At 44.6% G+C, this 26,037-nt stretch overlaps 1 protein-coding gene and 1 long non-coding RNA gene across 4 annotated transcripts in view; one reads left to right on the top strand and one right to left on the bottom strand.

The window, feature by feature from the left end:
• Positions 1-26,037, bottom strand: part of Lrmda (leucine rich melanocyte differentiation associated) — a 1,019,879-nt gene that overhangs the window by 970,919 nt on the left and 22,923 nt on the right. The gene's annotated exons all lie outside the window — the stretch shown is intronic.
• Positions 9,596-16,176, top strand: LOC116084501. The gene is made up of 3 exons (XR_004116138.1): positions 9,596-9,824; positions 12,185-12,297; positions 16,125-16,176. It is a non-coding gene; the product is annotated as an uncharacterized LOC116084501 (long non-coding RNA).

The following is a 26,037-nucleotide window of genomic DNA, read 5'->3' as shown; positions in this document are numbered from 1 at the left end:
GCCTTCAGACCTACCAGGAGCCAAGCACACCCTGAGCTTTCCAAGCTATTTTCTTCCAATGTTTTGAAGTCCCTTTCACTTCACATGAAGGCTAACGATTTCAAAAAAAGGGGGGGGGGTGGGAAAAGGAAAAGTTCCTTTTTCTCTCTCTGTCTCTCCTCACTCTTTTTAAGAAAAAGGAAAAGATACTGAGCCATGATTATGAAGTCCTAAAAGCCTCTTAGCTGACAGAGGAGCTTTGTTGAACAGCCTCTAAAGAGCCTCCACTGAGAGACAAGATGCAGCAATAAAACAGAGGCAGAGCATACACTGCAGTAGCCCCAGCCTTCCAAGCTCAGGTACCCTATTTTATGCCATAAGTCAGGTTTTCTCCCCACAAAGCTCTTTGCAACACTCAAGGTCCAGAGAGGTATCAGACCCACTGACACATGAGCTCGGCCACCTCATATATCATGGGCTGCCAACAGAGAAACTGGTTTGTATCAAACTCAGCACAATCCTGCACTTCAAACTAGAAGTGATTTAAACCAGAGTGTGCCATGCCCTATCCTCTCGGGATGGCTGCCCTCAGAGCCTGCATTGAGCAGTGACTGCCCAGCCAACCAAAAGCTGCTTTTGAAGACTCTGCCCCAGCTCTAACAAGCTCATCCAACTCATAGACACTATGGGCTTGGGTGCTGAGAACACTCACAGGGGACGATGCTGGCTCAAGGAGCATCATGGGGAATGGCTCAAGGAGCATCATGGGAAACGCTGCATAAAACTGCTGTTACAATCCCAGTAGCTTCTGTATCTTCTGCCATGCTATCTTAAGAAGCTGGTCCCAGCTGTAAGAAGCCAGGAGTGGCAAGAAGAAAGCGCAGCCAAGATTCCATTAAAGAACTGCACACCTTCCCCACAGCCTGAGCAGGCACCCACAACACAGGCAGCACCTGGCACGAGTGTATGAAATCCTAGCTTTTGAGCGATGGGGCACTCACCCCTCTTTCAGACATACCTTTTCTCTGAAACTATTACACTCAGAGAGCTTCAAGCTCTGGCTCCAGACCCATCCATCTCACAGCAGAAAGCACCTCTCAAGCTCTCTTCTGACGTGAGCCCATCACTCACCATTTGCTGGTCGGCACAGTTTCTGCTGACGTAGCTGCATTACTAAAAAGAGCCCAATAAGTAAAGCTGATTTGAAATAACTATATATTACATGGAGGTAGGGCTCGAGGAAAACTGATCTGAAGTCTAGAATACCATCATGTGAAGAGGCTCTAGAAAGAACTCCTTAATTATTTAAATACCTGTGCTTCCTACTGACAGAACAGTGTTTGATTTATCAGCGGTGTTAAATATTTGGTAATTTACTAGGGTCACTTGATGAAACGGCTCCATATAGCAAGTGTGTATCAGACGCTGTAATTCTTTCACAGAAATGCCTCTGACTCCCTGATTAATGTTCAAACATTGACCTAATGGTATCAAACGGAGATGGGTGCCAATTTCAGCTCTCTGGTAGAAGCGCAGAGCTGAGAGCCCGCCGGCAGAGTGGTATGGGAAGCAGTGCACTATCCTACTCTGCTGCTAGGTGGACTGGTGATGACCTCCACAAGGATGCTCTCACAGCCCCCTGAGTGGAGACGGCTGGTGCCCCGGGAGGCTACTAACTCCTGATGTGGAACTGTGGAGACTTGCAGAGCCATGGCTGCAAAGCAGGCTTTATGCCTTCTCCCATGCTCGACTCACTCAGCTTCACAATACACTTGCCTAGCTCAAAATGCCCCAGCACTGACTCCTGACCTCCAAACTCCTACCTGTTCTTCAAAACCCTGTATATAGTTTTCTGACATTATCAGAGCTCCAGATGCTCTGTCTGGTCTTTCGACTCCTGTCTCCCAGCACTGCTGGAGCAAGGTCAAAATGCCTCCTTGATAAACCCAGGATGGATCCCCATCGTCTGTGTAATCTCCGATGCTCCCATCATAACAATGAATGACAGTGTGCCTCATGACACGTTACGTTAGTGAGTCCAAAATAAGGAATGCAGATGGCAAGAGGGCTCAGTGGGTAAAGGCGTTCGCTTCACAGCCTGACAGCCTGTGTTTGATCCCCAGAACCCATGTAAGGCTGAAAGAAGACAAGCAAGTCCACAGACCTGCCCTCTGACATCCACATGCATGCCAGTGTGCATATGTGTCATGTATGCATACCTATACTTATGCAATAATTATAAAGTTCATAAAACTTAAAAAAAAAAACATGAGGTTTCCAAGAAGCCTAATGAAGATCTGACTTCATAGTAGATTTAACTTTGAATGCTACAGCTGAAAGCAGAGGCCCAAATTTTAAAGTGTGTGACAAAAAAAAAAATCTAACCATATACAAGGTCATAAGTTCACCTTGTAAAAAAAGAGTAGTGATAGCTCATACTACATTTCCTGATCCCACTTCACAGAAAGTTTTAAACTCTCTTTGAGAACTTTAAGAAAAGAGAAAACTAAAGTCAAAAACCCAAAAGATTTAGAAAATCCATATGCAGACATGATGCACTTAAGTCTCCCAGATGCCACTAAAGCAATATTCAGAAGGAAAGCCACAAGTTCAAGTCTGTACAATGATAAGCAAGAATGAATGAAGCATTTACATTAGACCTGTAGCTGAAAGCATGGGATAGACACAAGGAGGGAAGACTGGCAGAGAGAAACAGGACTCACAGGGAAAAAGCACTGAAAATCCAGGAGCCACTGAGACAGCCATCAGCCATTAAGCCATCAGTCAAAGGGAAAGCCAGAAAGAACTATCCAAACAAAAACGCACACGAAAGTACAGGTCGGGGCTCACCTACAATAACTGCACTCAGGAGGCTGAGGCAGGAGGAGGGCTATAAATTACAGGCCAGTCTTAGTTTGCCTGTAAAGTGAGTTTCAAGTAAGCTTGGGTTGCAGAGTAAGACCCTGTCACAAAACACACACACACACACACACACACACACACACACACACAAAGGAAAACATAAATGTAACCACAAAAACAGAATTTAGAAACAGAAAAGAACATAATTTTAAAGGCTTATTTTTATTTTCTGTTTATGTGTATGTGTGAAATCATATGCCATATGTGTATAGTTGTCCATAGAGTCACATGTGGGTGCCGGGAACCAAACCCAGGTCCTCTGGAAGAGCAGCAGTCTTCTTAAGCACTGAGCCATTTTCCAGCTCCCCAAAACATAGTTCCAATTTTATTCTAACACACTTGAAACTGGGTAGCATTAATCTAGAAAGTATTGAAAATCTAAAGAAATCATGTCTTGCAGAAGATACCAAATTATTGTGTAACAGACAAGCCAGGCCCTATGTATTCTGTAGATAAACACCACTCGTAGCTTCAAGAAATAAAGAATGGAGTCATCTGCACTCTTTGATGCAGAACCTAAAGAAACAGTCTGAGTACCTTGACAAGCTTCTAGCGCAGTTTCCCTGATGACTCATCTAAGCTGACAACACCAGGATCTGGAAAAGCATCAGATCCACATCGGCTACTGAACACCCTAGTTGGGCAATCTAATGTGCTGAAGAGTTGGTTCCCTGTGGCTCTGTGACTTCTTGGTGCTAATGCACATGGCCAGCATCCTGAGACAGTGTCACACCATGTGATACTAAATCCAAATCCAAAGTATGGTTTCTATTGAAGTGCACACCACTTTTGTACCATGGCAAGGTTGAGGTGTGGGACATAAATCAAACTGCTTTAAGTTCAACAACCATCCATGGAACATTGTATTGGTCTGCCCAGGCAACCTTTAAAAAAAAAATTATGGCTAGGTCACCTGCATAAGAAAATTTTACTGTCTCAGTACTAACCCTCAAGTTAACATGAGCACTGGTTTCCTCCTGGCTTTTTGTTAACTATCTGTCTTCTTACTGTGTCCCACGTGAAAAGAGGCAGCTGGTTCTTAAACTCTTTGCACAAGACGGGAGAGGAGAAACTCTCTGAGGCATCTTTTCTTTCTTACAAAGACATTGACCCTACTAGTCCTTTTGACTTAATTTAACCATAATTTCATTCTTAAAAGTAATTTCTTCCACTCCAGACAGTTACATTTGGGGTTAGCTCTTCAATGCAAAAGTTTGACAGAAGACAATCTGTCTAGGAAGATACAGAAAACAAATGTGGATGAGAAGAGACAAGTTAAAAAAAAAAAAAAAAAAACTCCAGCCAATTACACTCATCAACCAAAGCTTTAGCAAACAGGACCTAGGCAGCATATTCAACAGAGATGGCATCCTAGTTCACAAATATGTAGAAAACCTGCCTTCATGACTCTGTTCTTATAACACCACACGCGAAGGCCTTTAAAAAAATGGATTTGTAAGTAGCTCTGTATTAAGGAGCTAATATAGTTTACCGTATTAGTAGGTGAAATTGAGGAAACCACATGCTTCTTTCCCCAGATATCCAAACACCCTAATTTGAGAAGGGAACACAGTGAAAATAAGTAAAATGAAACACATACACACACACATCACCCACTATTAGTCAAAGCAACCATAAAAGGTAAAGAAATAAGAAACATGAAAATTAGTAAAGAGGAAAATAACTTCTGCAGATGATACAATTAAATGCTCTAAAAGAAAACCCTCAAAGAATTAACTGAAATTTTTTCAGGAAAAAAACACTTATAAGGTTGCTAGCTTAAAAAAATTAACATTTTTGTTCCAAATATGAAGAGCATAAGCCCAGTTCCCATGAGTACATGTTAGATTAAAACATTGCTGCCCACTGTCGAAAGGGCAGAAGTCTAAAATCGAGAACTGTGATGAGCAGTGGGGTTAGAACCACGGGGAACAGGGTGAGGACCAGGTCTCTGTGCTGTCTGGAGTCTGGAACCTGGTTTGTTTTGTTTAATAGTGGCCAGAAGAGTATGGTAATAGGAAAATTCTAGAAGATATCCATTTTATTATTTTCAGTAAAACTTCTCAAGTTTTTGGAATAAAAAGAAAATAATTAACATTTACCATCTTCAATCTTTGTTAAGTACAGTTCACTTGAAGTTTTTGTCAGGATCCTCACACAGAGATGGGAACTCACTCTATAAGTGCAGAAAGTAATGCTCAGAAAGTTCAATCACACCCGGGTCATAGAGGCAGTGACGAGCAGAGAGTGGCTTCTGCCTCTGAGCTCTATTTCACTCCTTAGAAGACATAGGGGCGGGGGTGGGGGGATCCCATGTAAGAAAAAAACATCAAGTTTCATGAATGTTTTTGTCTTGTCAAATTGGCCAAAATTTACTCTGAAATCAAAAGCAGATCTTAAATGCCTGACTTCTGTTTTAACACAGAAATGATCCATGAAAATACTCTTATCGTTAATAGTGGAGAACAATGAACATCAGACACGTCTTAACAGATAAGGAGAATATTAGCCAAGGATCTGAATTACATTTCTTTTGCTTTGAGATTCTGAGTGGAAGGGTGAGGAGGGAACTGAGTGGGTAACGCACTTGCTGTGTAAGTGTAAGGACTGGAATTCTGATCCCCAGAACCCACAAAATGCCAGACTCAATAGCACATGTCTGTAGTCCCATGCTCCAGAGGTTCAGATGAGACAGAGACAAAAGAATGCACATGAGCTCATGCACTAGCAAGTCTGGCATATGCAATGCAAGAGGCCCTGTCTTAATATCAAGGTGGTCCTCTGACTTCCACACGCCTTATATGGCACGTGCACACACACACACACACACACACACACACACACACACACACACGCACGCATGCACGCACACACCTGTCATTCAGGAATGGCATGCACGCACACACCTGTCATTCAGGAATGGGGATCAGAGTTCTGGATCCCCCAAACCCACATGAAAACCAGGAAGGCATCTCATCACCCAAGAAACAGAGACAAGGTCCCCAGGGTCAGGAAATGGTAAATTCAGGTTCAATGAAGCCACTCTTGTCTAAATCAATAAACTGAAGAGCAATTGTGGACATCAACTTTACACCGCCACACATATGAGCATACCCCTGCATACATGTGCTCCCACACACATGCAGACATGCTTACATACATGCATATAAATATACACATGAAAAAAGAAAATAAAAGCAATTGCAGATAAGGTGTTTTCCAGTCAATCCACCCAATTCTATAACATTTTAGCACAAATAAACATCTCACCACATGTTTTTTTACATGTTCCAGAAAAGCTACCTTTAAAATTTATGTATTTCAAATTAGTGAAGTATTGTATTGAATGTATTTTGTACCCTGACACCTTCAACAGTGAGGCAATAGTAGTAATCTCCCATAGTTGTAAGATTGGAGACATCCTGCATCACTGAGTTGAGAGAGGCATGTAGAATTAGCCCTGTCCCCTACGGTCTAGGTTCAGATCTGACTCTGTCTTATCTCCACCTACGTTTCACTGATCTGAGTGTGCCATGCAGCTGATACCATTGGTTCAGAGGAATCCATTCCAAGGGAGAAACTGTGAAGCCACATGGCAGAGATCAAGCACAGAACTGAGACCTCAATGTGACTAGCCTCAGCCATCAGGGAGGGACAGGTGATGGTCTATGAACAACAAAGAGATCTGGCTACATAGAGGAGATCGGGAAAGATTGTCCCTAAGGACCTACAGCTAGAATTGACATCGGCAAGATCCATAAAAATAAAAGCCAGTAGGCAGGGGACTTCAAAGAGACTGCTAAACAACGTGTGTCAAGTAGCAAGACCAAAAGTGACACTGGTGGTTTAAAGCATTCAGAAAAGACCTCACCTTACCAAAAAAAGTACTAATCTCCACTGACACCCATTATATGTCTTTTGAGAAAATGGTCTTACAGAGATTTTTTTTTTTACCCCTTGCCATTTTGTTTCAAGGGGACAGACTACATTTAAATAAAATCTGCAGTGTGTGGTAATATCCTTCATAATGGGTAGGCTTTCATTAAAATCAGTCAACTTCCTCCAAAGTTATTAAAGAACAGTCCTCTAAACGGGAAATGAGGAGCACTCGAGTTGAAACGGATGCCTTCCTTAACTCTGTTAAACAGAGTCGTGAGATCGGGGGCTTTGCAGAGGAGCCCCAGAAAAGAACACAGGCAAATTCATCTGCTGAAACTCAGAACTGAAGAATTGGAGATTCCCTGTTGACAGGCAAAAATATGGCCTCGTTGGGTCTTCCATCTCCTAGTTATTAACAGCAGACAATGCTACATCAGTCACCAAGCCTGAACCAAGGACTTCTGCCTGAGGTAAGTTTCCAAAGCACCCACTCAGCACATTCAGACTCTTAAATATGATGTTCCCTTTGCTATTTGTCTCCACCTGACTTGAAGCAGGTTAGGATGTTGGGAGAGAGCTGTCTTCGCCCAAGGTGAACACAGCCAGCAACGCAGAGTGACAGCCATTGCACATGGACTCAACGAGCCACGCCCTGTCCTCTGACGTTCAGGGCAATGATCTAAAAAGAACAAGGGGTTGCAATTCATTTTCCCTAAGTGGAGCATGGCTCAGAAACCAGAGAATGAATAAAGTAGGCGAAGGACAACGGGGTAGGAGGGAAAGGCGGCCTCAACACAGACTGTACCTTGGGGCCGTAGTAGTGGCAGTGACCTGGCTGCCTGTGCCTGAGAGGACGGGAGGCCTTCGCTGTGGCAGCTGAAAGGGGCCGTGTGGATAAGACAAGTAATTAGAAAAGGAATAGTAATTACCGCAGCCATGACAAGCAAGACTGCCCCACAGCCAGCCCTGTCAAAGCCTATAATTCTTGCAAATGAGCAGCAGGCTGGGAGACACAAGGCGTCCCTCATGAATTATACAGGTGATCAGGCATGGTGCACTCTGAGTGATGCTTAAGCAGGAGGAACTGTGGGACAGTGAGGATAGCAGAGCCCCAGGTGCTACAAAGGTTTCAGTTCCCCATAAGTAGAAGGCGAAACTCAACCTCTAGACCACTGTCCTCTGCAACTGCACTCGCCATGGGGCTGCTGTGGCAGTCCCTGGAGCCTTAGGGCTGCCAGGAAGTCCTTCCTGCACAAGGATGGGGAGACTGGTAGTTCTGGAAAGGCAGAATCAGATCGCCCTGAGCAGGCCCTGAACATATACATATGACAAGCAGAGTTGTAAAAACAGGACTTTTTCCTGGGGGACAGGTGTTACAGGTTTAATTGTAATCCATACACCACCCTTCCATCATTCCCCCCAAAAAATATGTTTTGCGATCCTAACCACCAGGACCTCCAATGTGACTGCACTCACTAATGTCTTTTTAAAAGGCAGTCAAGCAAAAGTGAAGATATCAGGGTCAGCCCTGGTCTAACATGCCTGCTGGACTCATAAGAAGATGAGCTTAGAGCACAGGCCGACACACAAGGGACAACGTCTGTGAGGACACAAGAAGATGGGCACCTGCAAGCCAAGGAGAGACTCTGAGAGAGCAGCCCTGCCTGCACCTTACATGTGAAACCTATAGAAATATGAGACCATGACTATCTATAGTCCCTAAACTACCCAGCCTATGGTACTCTTGCCTTGGCAAACCAACAGGAGGGAATATACAAACAAAGACTAAGAGCTAGAAAAACACAAAAGGGCTAGGGATAGAGCTTGGCTGGTAAAGTGCTTGCTTGTAAGTGTATACAGGGCCCTCCCTGGCTTTGATCTTGAGCATTGAATAAACCAGGCATAACAGCACATAGCTGTAAATCCCAGCTCTTAGGAGGTAGGAGGCAGGAAGATCAAAAGGCCAGCCTGAGCTACATGAGACCCTGTGTCACGTAGAAAGAGAAAAACACAAGACAGAGTCAGTCCACTTGGCTAGAGATTAAGAAAACTTATGCTAAACCGAAAAAAAAAAAAAGTCCCTGTATGGCTAGGACGTTGACCCAAGTTCTACAACTATGAGTTCTGAGCAGGGAGAACTTGGATCTGACCTTGACTCTCACCAACTGCTCTGTTGGCAAGGCTGGAAGAAGGGGGGAGGGGTGGAAGTGGGAGCATCAAGAGCAATAGTTGAGAGTATGGACTTAGATTGGAACTCACCCAGGATTCGGGGAGGATGGGGACACCATTAGCTGAGATAAAGGAGACAGGAATAAATTTGGGGAGGAAGTGGAAGGCTGAGTCTGCACATAATTGGGGTAGGAGTCCACTCCCATAGCTGTCTCCAGAGAGCTGATCATACTACGTTCCCTGGCCCTGTGCGGGTCCACACAAGCCCTGAGGTTTCCATCTGAGACCCATACTGATAGGCAGTGATGCTATTGTTATTCATTAATCAGACACACATGATGTTATTGAAGCCAGTCTAACTTTGTCATGTTGGTCTTCAAGTGGAAATCAGAAAGACTTGAACTTACTGCTTCACTTTCAACCTAGGAACACACACACACACACATACACACACACACACACACACATACACACAGGAACACATATACAAACTCCTGAGATCCACTGTGATAGGCCAGAACAGAGATTCCTGGGGAAGTGGGAATGTCCAAATGGTTCCACCCAAGCTCAAGCAGGAGTCAATTATATTGAGAAGAAAGAGGTAGAAGGCTCTTCCTCAAACGTGGTCTTGGACCACCTCAGAAAAACATAACTGACAATCATGTTCAACACCTATGCCTTCCTTCAGGATAAAAGCATTTAAAAGCACTGCCTTTTGGGGAGGAGTTAATAAGCCATTTTATGCTGCGGTTCATCAGTTCATCGTTTACTAGGCAAGAGATTGGATGACACCTGATTCGGGCTCATTTTCAGCCAGCAAGAATACCACAAGAACGTTGACAGAGAGAAGTTTCATTTCTCTCCAAGCCTGATGGGTGAGTATTATAATGTAAAATCCCTAGGATTTCCATAACAAGAGTAGATTCTATTGTGAGGAGAAAGGTTTATATTTTGGATTCTTTGTACTTCAAAGGAGCCTGGATAGCAAACCATGAATTATCTGAAACAATGGACTTCAGGGGCTCTTAAGGGTTTCCTTAGGAAAAAAGACTTCTTTACTTGACTAAGGGGAGGACTTGTTGATCCAGTTATCTCTCAGAAACATTCCCTTAACACTGGGAGGCAAAGTTTGAGGCTGAGACCTATTCTGGCTTCCTTTGCTACTCCATTGCATCCACCCCAGTCTTCCCTTCTCCAAGGCACTGGATCCCAGCAATAGCTCTAACTGCCCCCCCACAAAGCCCCTCTACACTTATAATAACCTCCACGGAGGCTTCCCAGCTGGTTCTCAGGGAGAAACATCTCATAGAAAACACAGAAAGACAGAAATAGGACCCACAAAAGGAAATTGAAAGCTATGGCCAGGGGAGGGTAAAGTGTTCTGATAAACCCAGAAGACATTTAAAGGGTTTCAAGAGAGTTGTTTTTAGTGTTGCTGCTGCTGCTGCTGTTGTTGTTATTGTTATTTTCTGCTATTGTTATTATAGCAAGACTGCTTGCCAGGTGCGAGGCTAGATATAAAGGAATTCATTTCCACTTTGATGAGCAGTCTGGTAGACAGAGTACCATATAGTAATCATGCATTTACAGGATGATATATACCATTGAATATGCAGTTGCCAAATGTCAAAATATGACAGACAACAAAGAACAATTCCTATAAGTAATGATCATCCTCAAAGCCATGTTATTAAGTTCATTAACTACCATGTCACATATACACATAGGAATCTTACAATCCAATGCAAGGGACCAGCCCTCAGAAGATAGGACATGGCACAACGTGAAATGCTCTTATTTAAGCTGAGCATGGTGGTCTATGCCTGTCATCCTAGCATGTGAGAGGTAAAAGTAGAAGAATCAGAAATTCAAGATCATCTCTGGCTATGTAGTGAACAGAAAGTCAGCCTGGGCTACATGAGACCATGTCTCAAAAAGGAGGAGAGAGCTGGGGAAATGATTCAGTAGGTAAAAGTGCTTACCCTGGAATCCAAGTCTTAAAAATATATAAATATGGTAGTGTGTACCTGTAATACCAACATGCCTGTGGTAAGATGGGAGGCAAAGACAGGAGAACCACCTAGAAGCTTGGGGCCAGCTAGCCTGAAGTACCAGATAAAGAAAATAACAAGAGAGATGCTGTCTGAAAGCAAGGTAGAAGGTGATAACTGACTCATGAAAGCTACCCTCTGACCTTCACATATGTTCCATAACACATGTGAGCCTATACTCATATGTATACACCTGCACACAACATATAAAAAAAAATGTAACACGATAAAGGCTTAGTGCATATCTCACTTTGACTATCCTTTACCCCTGTGCCAAAGTCACCTGACTGACAGTCTGCTGGACTCACAAAGTTTGACCTGTCCTACTATGGTCTGTGCTTTTGCCTCCACCCAGCCCCCAAATTCGTAAGTTAAAATCCTCGCTCCTGTGGTTACCCAATAGGGAAGTGGAACTTCACAGATGGGTCAGTACGCTCATAAGAGCTGGGATCCACCCCCGCCCCTTCTAACATGTGAGAATATGAAGACAGCTACCTAAGAAGTGGCCCTCATCAGATACGATCTGCGACATTTTGATTTTATTCTTTCCAGTTTCCAAACTGGTGAGAAAAGCATTGACAAGCCACCCAGCCTGTGGTATTTTATTACAGTAGTCCAGATAGAATATAATATGTACTCAACCAAGCAAGACTGGCTTAGAGAGAAAACGTTACTCCCCTATTATTTCTCATCTAGTCACAAGCTCACCCCCACATGCCTGATTTCAGAGGGATCCTGGGTAAAGAAGCATCCAGCTAGCACGAGAGGTAGCAATATGTCTGGATAAACAACATGTGATACAAATATGTATCCTAAATAATAATATAAATAACACTGGTGTCTGTCTATCAGGACTCTTGGCCCTCATCCCAGCTCTACTGAGTCTGAAACTCAGTAGGGCCAACAAACAGCCCAGGAGTTTACATTTCCAACTAACTCCTAAATGATGCTGATGTTGGTAGGGAACAGAACTGGTTTTCTGTGCTTTAAGGCAAAGTCTCCATGGTCACTGGTGATGGGAGCCCAGATCATGAGGGAACAAATGGACTAGCCACTACCACATACTGAACAGTTACTATAAGCTAGACCCTAGATGAACAGCCTGCAGCAATCACCTCACTTTGCCCTCTGAGCCAGCATTTCCTAAGAGAGGAAATTGAGCCACAGCTTTTCCAACTTTGTAGTGAGAAATGCACATGAAGCTCAGACTTGAATCCAAGGACCCTGCCTAGATTTCTGTACCAGGGACCACCCTGAAGATACACCCTCTACTCTATCTCTAAACACAGGCTACCAGGTAATGTCAGTGGGGGTGGGCAGGGGGGTCTGAGAAGCTCTGAAATTGAAGAAGCATTGAACTTTGGGAAACCCAGCATTTCCAAATGCCTATCCCTATGACCGATCCCTTCAGTTTGCCAGCCATCCCCTCCACCACTGTGTGTGTGGCTTCTGAAGCTCTCAACCTAACTCCATCCCAAGGTGTATGGTGCTGGCCTCTGTGGAAGTACCAGATCTACTTCTACTTCAGTGGGGACCTCTGATGGGGTCCCCACTATGGTTTGCATCCAGTCTCCTATCTCTTCTCATACCTTCATAGCTTCCAGAAAAGCTTCCTTTAAATGTCTGATGTGGAGAACAACTGTCTTGGTCTAGGACAAATAAAAGGGATACAAAAGGTAAGGTTGCAGAGGCCCAACCTTGTCCTGGGCACCCCTGACCTGAACAAGCCCAAGGGGCTCCTTCCCACCTCCACCTCAAGGTCCAGCCCAGAGCCTGGAAATCACCTGAGCTACCAAGCACAGATCACCTCCCTTTGGTATCTGGCCATGCTTCATCTTGCCTGCTGTTAGGCCCTCAGCAGAAGAAAGAAACTAAGGGATGAAGACAAGGACCAGATGTGGGGCTTTGCTCTAGCTTGGAGCAGGAGGCAGCTTCAAGATGTTTTTCCTCCTCTCTGCCTCTTGTCATTGCCTGACCCCTGCTAAACTGCAGAGATCAGCATTTGGAATGAAAAGCACAGGCTGTGTGCAGGGCTGACTACATTTTCCCCTCCTGATTCAGCAGTGTGCCAGGGGAATTCTTATCCCCACGAAAGAGACGGTCCAATGTGCAGCTCAGCGAGCACTTAATGAGCACCTACTCTGTGTCTTGTGCCAGACACTGGACACGGAAGAGAAAGGAAATGGATAGAAAGTTCGAGAAATGGGACCTGCCATTTGAGAGCACTGCAGCTTACAGGACAATCAGTGCCACACTTTGACAACTTTGAGCAGATCACGTCACTGTGAGGGGAAGGCAATGAATGATTTGCACCACAAAGGGGTCCTAAGAACTAACAGGAGTAGAGTGGAAGATGATCTGGAATCTGGAACACAGTGAAGGCAGGATGGGGGTTGAGAGCTTGGGTGGGGTTGAGGGCATGAGTGGGGGTCCCGCCCCTTTGTTTCTCTCTGTATTCAGTTTAGAGCAGTAAAAATTCCCTTATCGGCACATAAGTTGCTGTGAGGTTGGGTGGAGCGGTTTCAGGCAGTTTAGTACAAGAAGACACTGATGCTGGCCAAGCTGGTAGGGGGAATGAGGTTTAAAAGGTAAGACAGATTTGGGAAAGAGAAAAAGCAAGGGACATTCCCCAGGTAGAGAATGGACGGGGAGCCTGGAGAATAAGGTGTGTAAAAGAGTAAGACAGAAGGGATCGATCGGCTGTCAAGTGATTTGGGTCCCTCCCCGAGGAAGGGGGGGGGGGGCGGTCAAGGATCCAACAACAAAGTCTGGCTTGAATCAAAACCAAGACAATGAGCCACTCTCTCCTCCCATGAACCTTCCTGACATAGGGATCCACACACAACCTGGAGCCCCCCACAAGGCTCCATCTGCACTGAGCTAATTGCTTCTTTTGGGGGACATAAAGGGAACTCGGAACTCTCTGCTCCGTTTCCAACATCAAAGAAATGAGAAATAAACATTCAATATTTCGAGGGCTGGTTTACATTTAGAGAACATCAGCTCGGGGAGAGAAATCATGTAGTCATTTAAAAAGATTATCGTGAACAGTATAGAAACACAGAAAAATGCTTTTGACATGTTAAGTGAAAAACAGCAGAACTCAAAACAATATGGGTACCATTAGCTGAGCAAGAGCTTGGTTGGGTAGAGGGATCCAGAGACTTGAAACAGACCAAGCCAAGTTCCGATGCTGACACTGCAAGTTGGGCACTGTGAGGCCTGAGCATGGTTTCCTAGTGCCCTGTAGTGAAAGGATCATGGTAAGACTGACATCCTACAACTGCTGACAGTTCGAAAAGCCTGCCTCTTTCCTGAAGCTCAACTCCCCCAACAACCAGGATATATGCAGTATGAGAAGTATGACTTTTTGGATAGAACTGAGACTTTGAAAAAATGAGATCTGAATTTGGACCCAGAAGAAAAGTGTCTTGAACACAGGGGTAGGGTATCACTGTGGCCTCATAGCTGCTGCATCAGAATTCAAGAAAGAGCTGGAGTGATGTGATTGCGTGGCACCATCACCTGCGGTCATTTAAAAGACTGAAAAGAGACGCTTGTGCCCAGCAGACATCAAGAACACAAATAGGATATACCATGTCTCCACGATGAAGCCAACCTCTCCTCTCAAAGCTCAGTGCCCAGGGGTGAGCCTCTGACCCCACACTGGGGACAATAGCAGTTCCATACCATGGACATACAGAGCCAGGCCGACTAGTCAAATCCTCTCCAATCTGGACTGGATCCTTCCAGAGTACAGAAAAACTTGATGTTGCCCGTCCTGGTCCCCTAAAAGTCAAGGCCTAAGGATGTCCTAACCATGACTCTGGAAATAACTGCCCTTCTCGTGACTCCCAAACTTCTCAAAGACTCCCAAACTTATGCCCTCTGGGAGCCTGATGGTTCCAGGGGCTCTCAGACCCAAAGGAGCCAATAAGGAGGATCTCCTCCACAGAGGTGAGATCCAAGCAAGCAAACCAAGAGAAGGAAAGATGCCATTCCAACATAGCTGTACAACTACTCACCTGATCCTCAAATAGAACTCTAGTCTCTACCACACACCCAGGTCCCTCCTCCTATAGAGCCCAGTCTCTACCACACACCCAGGTCCCTCCTCCTATAGAGCCCAGTCTTTAACACATACCCATGTCCCTCCTCCTATAGACCCCAGTCTCTACCACATACCCAGGTCCCTCCTCCTATAGACCCCAATCTCTACCACACACCCAGGTCCCTCCTAATGTCCAAAACTTCTCTGGAAGCATTTTTACCCTCTAGCTTCATGCGTTGACCCTCACTGGTATGCAAACACATACCAACAAATCAGAAATTATTCTGACAACTTGGCCTTCATCTGAAAAGTTTTCAGATCTGGTCCTCAGACCCTGTTGATAAAGGAAAAACAAAAGTAAACAACAACACCAACAAAAAGCAAAAAGGCACTTGAATCTTGAGAAAGATGAAAAAGCGCATCATGCAAAACGAGGGGTTACACCCAAGAACAAGGAAGGCAGAGCTCTTGCAAACAAGTCTCCAGGACCCTTCTGTCACTGCAGTTTAGTGTTGGCATCCTGTGAGTGGTTAGCACAGCACACACCTTAGCATGCCTCTTGTTCCCATAGCTACATCAACCTATATCCAGTCAGTCTTCCCAGCACAAGCATAGTAGCCATGCCCCATCCTTCTGCTCAAGCCCCGCATTGTTCCGTAGCTCCAAGACAAGCAAAGACACTGCTGGTTCCTCTCACAGCCCCCTCCTCTACCGCCTATTTCCTGATGCACACACAACCCATCCCCAACACACACCCTCACGAGTGTGTGTGCACATACAGGATGTAATACACCTGCACGTGACAGGAAGCTAAGAGCAACACCAGATGCAATAGATGTCATCAGGAAGACATTGAGCAGAGGGAAATAAGCATGCAGGCTCTGGATTCAGGCTGGGTTCAGGCACCTAAACCTCAGGACTCTTTGCAGCAAGGCCCCAAGGTCTCCGGTTGGGTCCAGGGAGGCAGTAGATAAAGCAGATAAGTAAGATAAGTTCAATCGATGATGCTCCCCCATGACTCACTGTTTCTTTATTGCAACATGCTCGCTATAAAAGCCATTTTCCTCTTACAGGATCTGCTTGGGCAACATGTGATGTCATCATAAATCACCCCCCCACACACACCCCAACCTCTCTTGCTTTCCCTTTAAAATGTCAGCAGATTTCTTGGAGTTTCTAAGGAGCCAAGAGAGCCAGCATCATCTCCCAGTTTTGGCAGGGAAACTCATCTTCTTTCCCAAGATGTCTGTCTTCACTTCCCCCCTGGCTCTCCCAGAGGAGCGCTGTGGCGATAAAGCCTCGAAGCCTACAGAAAGTCACAGAAAGCAGTTATGGAAAAAAAAAAAAAAAAAAAAAAAAGGCTTTCCTTTCTACTTTGTCCAAATGTAGCCTCTTTCTCTCAGTCCCTTTTTTTCCTCTCCTCCTATTTTGGTGCACTTCCAGGGGAAGTGGATGTATAGAGGGAACTGTTAAACAAGGTCTAATACAATCCATGCCTCCAAGACACGGATGCCATTAATCAGAACGATGGCTTTGTGTGAGAGAGGCCACAGGCTGGATGGGCGCCATGGACCAATAATGCAGACAAATCCCTACCTACCCAACCCACACCATCCCCTTTGGGGCTTGGTATTCATTCTTTCTACCCTTCCTCCCACCAAACCCTGTGCCCAATATTCCCACAAAGGCCTTCAAGGAAAAGAAAAAAAAAACTATCATAACAAGGAAAAAAGTCTCTTTTCATTCTAAGTTCACTGGACCAAAAAAGAAAATCCTAAAGAAACTCTAACCCACAAGAACTTGCAGTGCCTTGGCCGAAAGGAACTATCAGCTAGCTAATGTTTTTGTCTAATAACACGGGGTATCCCTTTTTGAGAAAAAAATCTGTATTCTGGAAGGATCCCTTCCAGAAAGAACTCTGTCAACAGAGGGTACCACCAACAGGCCATATCCACAACATTTAGTGACCAGATGGTATTGAAAACATAAAGACTCCTAATGGAGCATCTTTCTCTACTCTTGACTCACGGACAACAGTCTTCACCACTTCCCAACCATACCCACCCCCAAAGAGTCTGGTTAATTACAGACAATAGAGAGCAAAGGAGCTTCCAAATAATGGAGAGTAACTAGCATCTATGTGAAGACCTTTGAGATGATAAAGGATACCCTAAGTCCCCTCCTGTCTCTCCTCTAATGAATTCTTTTGCTGGACCCAAGATGCCTGCTACTTAAACATTCAGACCGGGATCATCACCAGAAGCCTGGAGATGTTTCTTGAAGACCTTTCCTTCTTTATCAGCCATTTGCACCAAACCTGAATGAGTAGAGGTTCCTCAGTAAGAAGTGAAGAGGAGAATAAGGTAACAGGAGTGGGAACTAGGGGAGATAGAAAACCACAAGTTTGATGTCCGCTACTCACAAGCATTCTCTGCCTGCCAAGAAAACCTGGTGTCCTGCATTTCCCCTCTTTCTTCCTTCCTCACCATCCTGATTGATCCCCACTCAAAGATGGGAGAGAGTCAAGAAGGAAACATGGAAGAATGAAGAGATGAGACAAACGAACAACAACAAAAACCAAAGTCTGCTATGGATCAACTAGAGGATCAGAGACAGCAACCAAGACATTTGAGACTCTGGGTGTGTCACTGGACAAGCCAGAGACTGCTAGGGGCCAAATGACAAGTGAGGCCCAGGTGTGGAGGTACATAACTATAATCCAGCATTTGGGAGGGAGAGGCTGAAGAACAGGGCATTCGAGGTCAGCCTCAGCCACACAGCAAGCTCTGGAACAGCCTAACCTACATGAGACTGTGTCTCAAAACACTGGAAAGACAGGTTATGGGGAGGTTTATGGAGAGAGTGGGAAGGTTTCCTGCCAAGCCAAGCATAGCCCTGGCTCTGACTTCCTCAGCCTTCTCTGTCATTGTTCAGGCTTACCTTCCTGCCTACAGACTCAGTCTCACTCCCCCAAACAGTCTATCCTGCCCCTCTTTCCAGATTCAGTTCCGAGATACACCCACTCCAGGAAGCCTTTCCATACTTCCCTGGGTGGGTGGGCATTCCGTCCATCCTTTCCCTGGATTGTTGTCACCTGTCCTTACATGGGTATCTCTCTTGGGAACTGAGCTATTATTGAATCATCTCTGCCAGCCCTCTCCCCGCCAGCTAGCACACAGCAAGTATTTAGCAACCGGTGAGTAAACAAATCCAGGCACCAAAAGAACAAATAGGATGCCCAAGTGAAGGGAGTCATTCGGGTCTGCAGCCTCCTGCCTCCCCTTTTACTTTCTGAGATTTACGTCAAGGTTTTGCACAAGCTAAAACAGGGAGTCCCAAGAGAATGGCTTCTAAGTGGGTCATAGAGGTCATTCAGTGGAAGACCCCTTTCTAGGATGGAATTTTCTAGACGCTTTCCACAGCACCAGGCTGAGATTGAAACCAGCAAGAGAGAACAAAAAGTGGATGCTGTCTAAGGTTTGTCTTCTACTGTCTATTATAATGCTAAGTGTGTGTGGAGGGGGAGAGAACCTTGAGGGGAAGGAGGAGGAGGAGGAGGAGGAGGAGAAGCCACCCGTGGGGTAGGAGTCAAGAGAAGTTGGCTGTTAATTGGAAGTAAGAGCAACCCAGATGAAACATAGTAAGTAATAACTCAGGGTTATAGATAGGAAAATAGATTCCAACAACATAGAGTGTAGTGTCTGCCCAACTATTGTGCCTTTTAAGGCTTATTGTAAATATGAAGGTTGTGTGTGTCTTTCAACCAGGAACTTAAATGGTCTAAGGAGTGGGAGAAACCTTGGGCTGGGATTTAAATGCATTGGACAACAGAACACAGCCTTGTTCAACCAAGGCCAGGACACCTCTTTGCCTGCAAGAGAGAGTAACCCTCAGACCTTATCAGTCCCTCACAGCTGCCCAGATGCCCAAGGTAGGCTGAGACGGCCTTAATAAAGGAGTAGTTGATAAGTGCATAATTAATGTTTGCAGGACAGCTCAAGGCAGGGACAAAATCACCCACTCCTACAGCAGAGAGCTGTGGAAGGAACTCACCCAGGCAAAGGAGAAAGGTACCATCAACAACCCCCACCTCCAAACCCATCCCTCCACAGTTGCTACATTCATGGATACAGATACAAGCAAACCAAAGGTGAGAATGCAATAAAATGTTCCACCCCAAGTAAAGCAGAAGCACACCCACCCGCCCCCAAGTCCCTCTCTGCGAAGGCCTCATTACCACTTCTTGCAATCTCCCAGGCTCCCTTTCTGGAAGGCTTCAAAGTCACCACCAACCAACCCTTCCTGACACACAATGGCATTTAATAATTGCTTATGGTTCTCGCCTGGGAAGCCAGGCAAGCACCCACAATTCATTACATGTGTGACCTTTCGAGCCCTCAGCCCCCAAATGATTTTCACTCACTTTAATCTGAGTCCGATTCAAAACAGACCTGCTGTCAGCAGCCAGAGTTCCATAGCCCCAGAGATGGGGCAGCGCCTACAGCTAATCTTTTAGTGCCTTAATCATAAAATGTGGCCCTTCCCCAGCTGTTTTCACCCAAATAGCCAGAAAAGGGAGTTGAGCATGGCGTGAGAAATGGTGAATTATGAACTGCAAGGAAGTATTTCCATAAGCCAGATTGGATGCTAAAACTATAACTGGGCTCTCTGCAATTGAGAAGTTGTTTTGCAAACACCCAAACCAGACTCTCAAAGACTGCATTTTCATAGAAGAGCTGCCACCAGGTGCCAGGTCAAGGAAGGGACAGACAAGCCACTTGACCACATAGCACAATCTTTTTTCTAAAATATTACCACTACAGATTTTTTTGCAACGTGATGCAAAGTGCATTCAACAGGTCCACACATGCGTGAAGTTTGCCTAAATTTAGTGGGTGTTAATTGAAATCAGAGCTACAGTCGTTACCACTGACAGGTTTCTAAACACTACCCAATAAATTGTGTGTCTGTTTCAGACCCTCTGTGACAGTTGGCAGTGAAAAACAGAAAGAGGGACTGAAAAAAAATGGTCTTCTGATGTCCTTCAAGGTGCTCAGCAAAGGACGTCTGTGAGGAGGTCTGGCCTGTGTCTGTGTGCACAGATGTGTGTGTAGATAAACACGAGGTGGACGTGCATGCCTTGCCCATTTTTAGAAGGTGAACGAGAGATGTGTGCAGCCATACACGCCTACTCTCCGTGCTCTGGTACCCTGCTTCTATGAACCCTGAGCCTCTAATGAAATAAAACAGCCCCTTCCCAACGTGGCAAAAAGGATCCTTGCTCATAAAGAAAAGGGCATTTGGTTCAGCTTGTGGACACTCTTTTAGAAAGTCTGTTTCCCTCCCTTTCTCTCAGGCAGGCCTTAGCAGCATCAGGTAAGCCTTGTTTTAATTTAAAAAGCAAAATTAAAATCTCCTCCAAAACAGAGAATTTAAGGGTCAGCCAGAAAATGTCTGCCACACATAGAATCTGAAAGGAAGGAGGGAGGAGACTCGGGGGAGGGAGGGGAAAGTAGAGAAAGAAAAAGGGCTTTCCAGAATTTCCTCAGAAAAATACCAACTCTACCCTCCCAACAACACCCTAGTTCACTGTGAGCTTCCGTGACTTGAAAGGGGTAAGCTTTGTACTGAGTCACGACTAACTGAATTGAGAAAGGAAAAGATGGGCAAGCCTTGGAGCCTGAGGCCTCCTGGGAAAGGTCCTCCCAGGACTTATCAAGTCCTGGCAGGATTACAGGCCTTGTTGGGGATCTACTCCACTCAAACTAATTGCTTGATGTTGAAGCCATCTGGAACAGTCCCATCTAGACTTCCCCTTTCTCAGATCTCTGTGGAGTCTGGGAAATACCTCAGATGTCCTGTGGGAAGGATGGCCAGGACACTGAGACTTGAGTTAGGTCTGCTGAGCAGCAGGTAAACACTTGTGAGACGAGCAGAGTATCCTGGCTAACCCTACACCGACTCCATCAGACACACAGTATGCACAACCTGAGGACATGCTCAAGTCTGAGCAGCCCTCATTAGAGCCTTTCCATCCTTGACCAGGACATGCCTCACTGAAGTCCCCTTGTCCTCACCGTCCCTAATGTCCAGGCTCCTGCCGAAGTGGTGAAAGAAGAAGAAAAGAATGATTGTCCATCACCAGACCTGCTACCTCCTTTGACCAGCACTCATGTGAGCCATCCGCAGAGCCTCCAGTGTCCAGACCTGAGTGGCTCGCTCAGCATACCAGGACTTGACAACACACACTGCTCTCTCCCTGCTTGCTGCTTCCTCGCTCTACAACCGCTTCCCACCCCATTATGCTTCTCATCAGTCTGAGATAGGAAAAGAACTGAACAAGAAATTGGAGGGGAACAATTTCAATAGCTCCAAATCCATGCAAATCAGTGCCTGGGATCCCACCTGGAGTGTTTGTACTGAGACAATTCTGTACTTGTCGGAGAGATGACCTTACAATAAATAAATCCCTGTCTTGCGGAGGAAGAGTTTTTTCCTAACCTTATCAAGCTAATTATACCAGCACAACATAACATTTCCCTAAATGCTTGATCACTTCATCCTGTTCCTCAGGAAATATTATTTTTAAATAGGTGTGATAAATGCAAAGTGAAACACTCGGATTTCAATTCCAGCCCCAATTCCCGGATCCCCTCTCTGAGTAATTTAAGGACTTCCTCTAGATAGTTTTTCATATTCTTTTAACTGACATTTTATCTTTATACAGTATCTCACAGAATGAGCACGCGCTAAGACAATGACAGCCAAGAAGGCCTGTCATTTCTCATTCCGACAAAGACAGATGTCTTACACTGGCTTATGCCAATAATAGATCCAACAAAAAACAAAAGAGACTACACCTGCCGCTGATGTAAAGGCACCAATTCACATTTGTGACACTCATTTGTCAATTAACAGATTTCTTCCATTGTTGACACACGAGACTTAAAAGATGTGGGCTCCAATGTGATGAATTAAACAAGACAGATGAGTAAGCTGTGAGCTGCAAAGTAACGCTATAATGTGCTTTAGATATGAATATCAACTGACACCCCTGACAGGCCATACAAGGTTTTATTTCATTTTGCACTGTATCCAGGCTTCATACTTTGTCTTCTTTGTTCGCTTTTCATCAAGCTCCTAACATCTCATTCTGACAGCCAGAGACATTTAAGGCACTTTCGTTTCAAATGCAAGTTAGCGTACTTGATTTGTCATTAAAATGCAAAACGATTGCCTCTTGCCAGTGCAGGTAAATGTAGGTACGCTTAAAACGTTGGATCTGCACATGCAGAGCTGAAAATGGTTTGGGTGCCTAGCTCTCCCCCATTAGCCAGCCTCAAAGCCTTGCAGGGCCCTACCCCAGACCCTTTTTGGCAAAAGACTGTGCAGAAAAGAAGTTTACAGTACATGATGTATGTGCACACATGTGCACATATTGTTGTGTGTGGATAAGGGTGTGTATATGCCAGGCATCCATACGGAAGTCAGAGGACAACCTTCAATGCTGGTCCTCACTTTCTACTTTGTTTGAAAAAAAGTCTGGATGTGGCTGGATTTCTGCAGAGAATCCTAGCACTGTTTTGGGTAGAGGTAAGAGGCTTGCTAAGGCGCTTTCTGTACAGAAGTAACCATTGTCCTAAAAGTAGCCAATGGAGACCCATGGGGAGAGAAGGGAGAAAGGCCTATAGGAAGCAATGTTGCCCTCGGTGAAGTGTTCTGCAAATCTGCAAGTTGAGCTAAATGCACACAAGTACCATATACATGAAGATGGAAGGGCTTAATTCAAGATGCTCATAATGATGGATCCCATGGAGGCCACATATGACAATCTCCTCTCCATCTCCAGTAGTGAAAGAGAAAACTCGAAACCCAAGACACTCTGTGGGCAAGACAGGAGGAGATAGGGAGAAAGAAGGTAGGGAGTGAAGAATACCCTGCTCAAAAATACAGCCTCTCCATACGTGGTTAGACAGCAGAAGCAGGAAGATCCAGCTCAGCTTCCCCAGTTCTTCTCAGCTGAAGCACATCTCCAGGCCATTGAGAAACACCAGCACTTGGGAGACAGAGGTAGGTGAATCTCTGGGAGTTCAAGGTCAACCTGGTCTACATAGTGAGTTCTAGAACAGCCAGGGCTAAGTCTCCCCAGGTTCATGACTACCAGCATCACACTTTGATATCCAACCACACCTCCTCACAATTAATCTATTTTTCCATCAAATCTAGCATAGGATACACACAGCTTTCCTTGCCTCTTTATACTTTCAATTCTGAGAGTCCCCTTGTTGTGTACTTACATTAACATAATAAAATTATAAGCCTTTATATTACCTAAGTTTGTGTGCTTTTCACTTATTAATTTGGGACTTGTTACAAGGGCCTCATTAAACCTAGTGATATATATAGTAAGGAGAGAGATTTATTTCTCTACAGGGACTTCGTGGAAAGATTTGTTTAAAAAATGATTTAATGATTAGTTCAGTGACTTTACTCTTTGACAAATTACCTCATTGTGTGTGTGTGTGTATGTGTGTGCACATGCCTATGTGCCATGTTGCAATTTTGGAGGTCAGAGGACAACTTGCTGGAGTTAGCTCTCTCCTTTTACAATTCAAGGACCAGGGATCAAATTCAAGTGACTAGGCTTGTTGGCCAGCACCTTTATCTACTGAGCTATCTTGAAGGCCCTCAAAGTATTTCTTATTAACACCAAAAAGTAGGAAAATATACATATATATATATATATATATATATATATATATATATAACATGTTAAACAATATAAATCAAACAATAAGGTAATGAATAATAACTGAAATTGGCACAGTTATCTGAAAGAAAAATTATGTTGTCAGTGAAAAAGCATCCATGAAAACGAAACTTCATAAAGCATTAAAAGAAAATATAGGCTGAAAGAGCTTGCATACAATTTAATACTACTTTTGTTTTTGTTTTTGTTTTTTTAAGCCTACAACACCTGGTATTCCCAGGTTAATCCTACTTTTGTAAAACCTTATACATACTGAGATGTTAGTAGAGATTATTGGTCTATAATAAGATTGTGAGCTTTTTTTAATTCCTTGTGTATATTTTTCTGAATTTTTATATTTGTATAAAATAGATATTATGACATTTATAATTACAAAAGAGTAAAAGAAACTTAAAAAATCTAATTTTGTTTATATACTATATGGGGGAGGAGAGGTATACATGCACATGTGTGTAGATGTCTGTGCCTGTGCATCTATGTGCTAAAATCAGAGGACATTAGGTATCCTATTCTATCTCTCTCCACCTTATTTCTATGAGGTAGGATCTCTTTTGAAACTGGTGCTAGGCTACAAGCTGGCAAGCCCCAGCAAGCCTCTTACCTCTACCCCCAACAGTGCTAGGATTACAGGTAGAAATCCAGCCACAGCCAAACCTTGTTTCAAAGTAAAAAGTGAGGACTAACACCTAAGTTGTTCTCTGACCTCCACACATATATCTGGCATATGCATGCCCTTACCCACACACATGTATGTGCACACATATATTCACATACATCATATCATGTAAACTTCTTTAAAATGCAGGAAAATCAAACTTAAGCTTGTAGGAATGATCCCAAATGTCATACGAGAAAATACTCATTGGGTTAGTGATCCTCTTGATTTGTAGGAGGTGGGAAAGAGAGGGGTCCTCCAGCCCAAGGCAGAAGGAAGTAGCTCTGAAGTGCAGAGTGGTGATGACCCATAGTCCTAGCAACTCAGGAGACTGAGGTGGAAAGATCACTGGACCCCAGGAGTTCAAGACAAGCCTGCACAATGCCATGAGTCTCCACCCTCCCTGCACAAAGTGTTAATCAGTTCTTTCTCCTGCCCATGAGGAAGCTGGTCCTGAAGCTTAGTTACAGACCATGGGTGGAGCTTGAGGTAGAAGCTTTGGGTAAGAAAGCTTCTCCCCAGTCTGAGTTCATGAATACAAGTAGATTTAAAGAAACAGCACGTCACTGGAAATCATTAAATAAAATGGAATTTCACTCTGGCAGTTGGCTTTCTTAAAGTCTTGCCATATCCTATTTAACACTTAATATTCCTTTGGAGGGTTGCAACAGCGTCTCTCTAGGCATCCCAGGTTGACTTTCAACACAAGAACTTCCTGCCTCACACTGAGTGCTGGGATTGCAGCTGTGCCCCACCATGCACGGCCCTCCTTAATATTCCATGGAGACTAATAAAAATTATGCTTAGTGTACTCTAATGAAGATTTGTTTCCTTCCTACCCTATTCCGCTCCCCTTGGAACTGAATTAAATTGAGGAAAGTTCTCTAAGTTGTCCTTGCCCAAGGGAAGTGTGGCCATTCCATTTAGTTTTTAACTATGGGGGATTAAATCAAAGGTCTCATCTATTCGAGACAAGTGCTCTACCACTCAACTGTATCCCCAAATCCTGGCCATTCAGACCCAATGCTTTGCACTCTGAGCCCTGCTATTGCAAACCTACCCAAGGCCACACAACCCTTAAAAGAATTCTGCTCACAAACAAAAGAATCAGAAGTGACCAAAAAAAAAAAAAGTGCTTTGGGGATCTGTGTTCTGCCAGGACACCTCTACGAGTACAAAACTCATATTTCACATTTGATCTTCATGACCCTGCTGGACCAGCACCATTATCCCTGTCTGGAAGATGACAGTGAGCATTAAATGGCTTCTTCTTCAGTAACTCAGAGAATGTAAGATGGGCTACAGAAGAATGCCCTGTAACGTCTTCTCCCATAACCTCCTTGCTCTTCCTCCAGCCCATCCCCCAGCCTAAGCATCCCTGGCTTCCTGGTCTCTGACAGTGACTCTGCACTGTAAGCTAGCAAGAATTCAGCTTCTCACTTAAAAGCAAAGACACAGTCAGTAGAGCTTTGGGGTAGCTTAGGGACTGACCGGCATTCGAACAGCACGTGCGACATGAGTTGACTCTGAGGAGTGAGACAAGATGACTTCTTTGAGACAA

The sequence above is a fragment of the Mastomys coucha genome, unplaced genomic scaffold, assembly GCF_008632895.1.
Source record: "Mastomys coucha isolate ucsf_1 unplaced genomic scaffold, UCSF_Mcou_1 pScaffold9, whole genome shotgun sequence".
NCBI lineage: Eukaryota > Metazoa > Chordata > Mammalia > Rodentia > Muridae > Mastomys > Mastomys coucha.
Note: the sequence above shows the minus strand (reverse complement) of the source record. Positions and strands in the feature narration are given on the sequence as shown.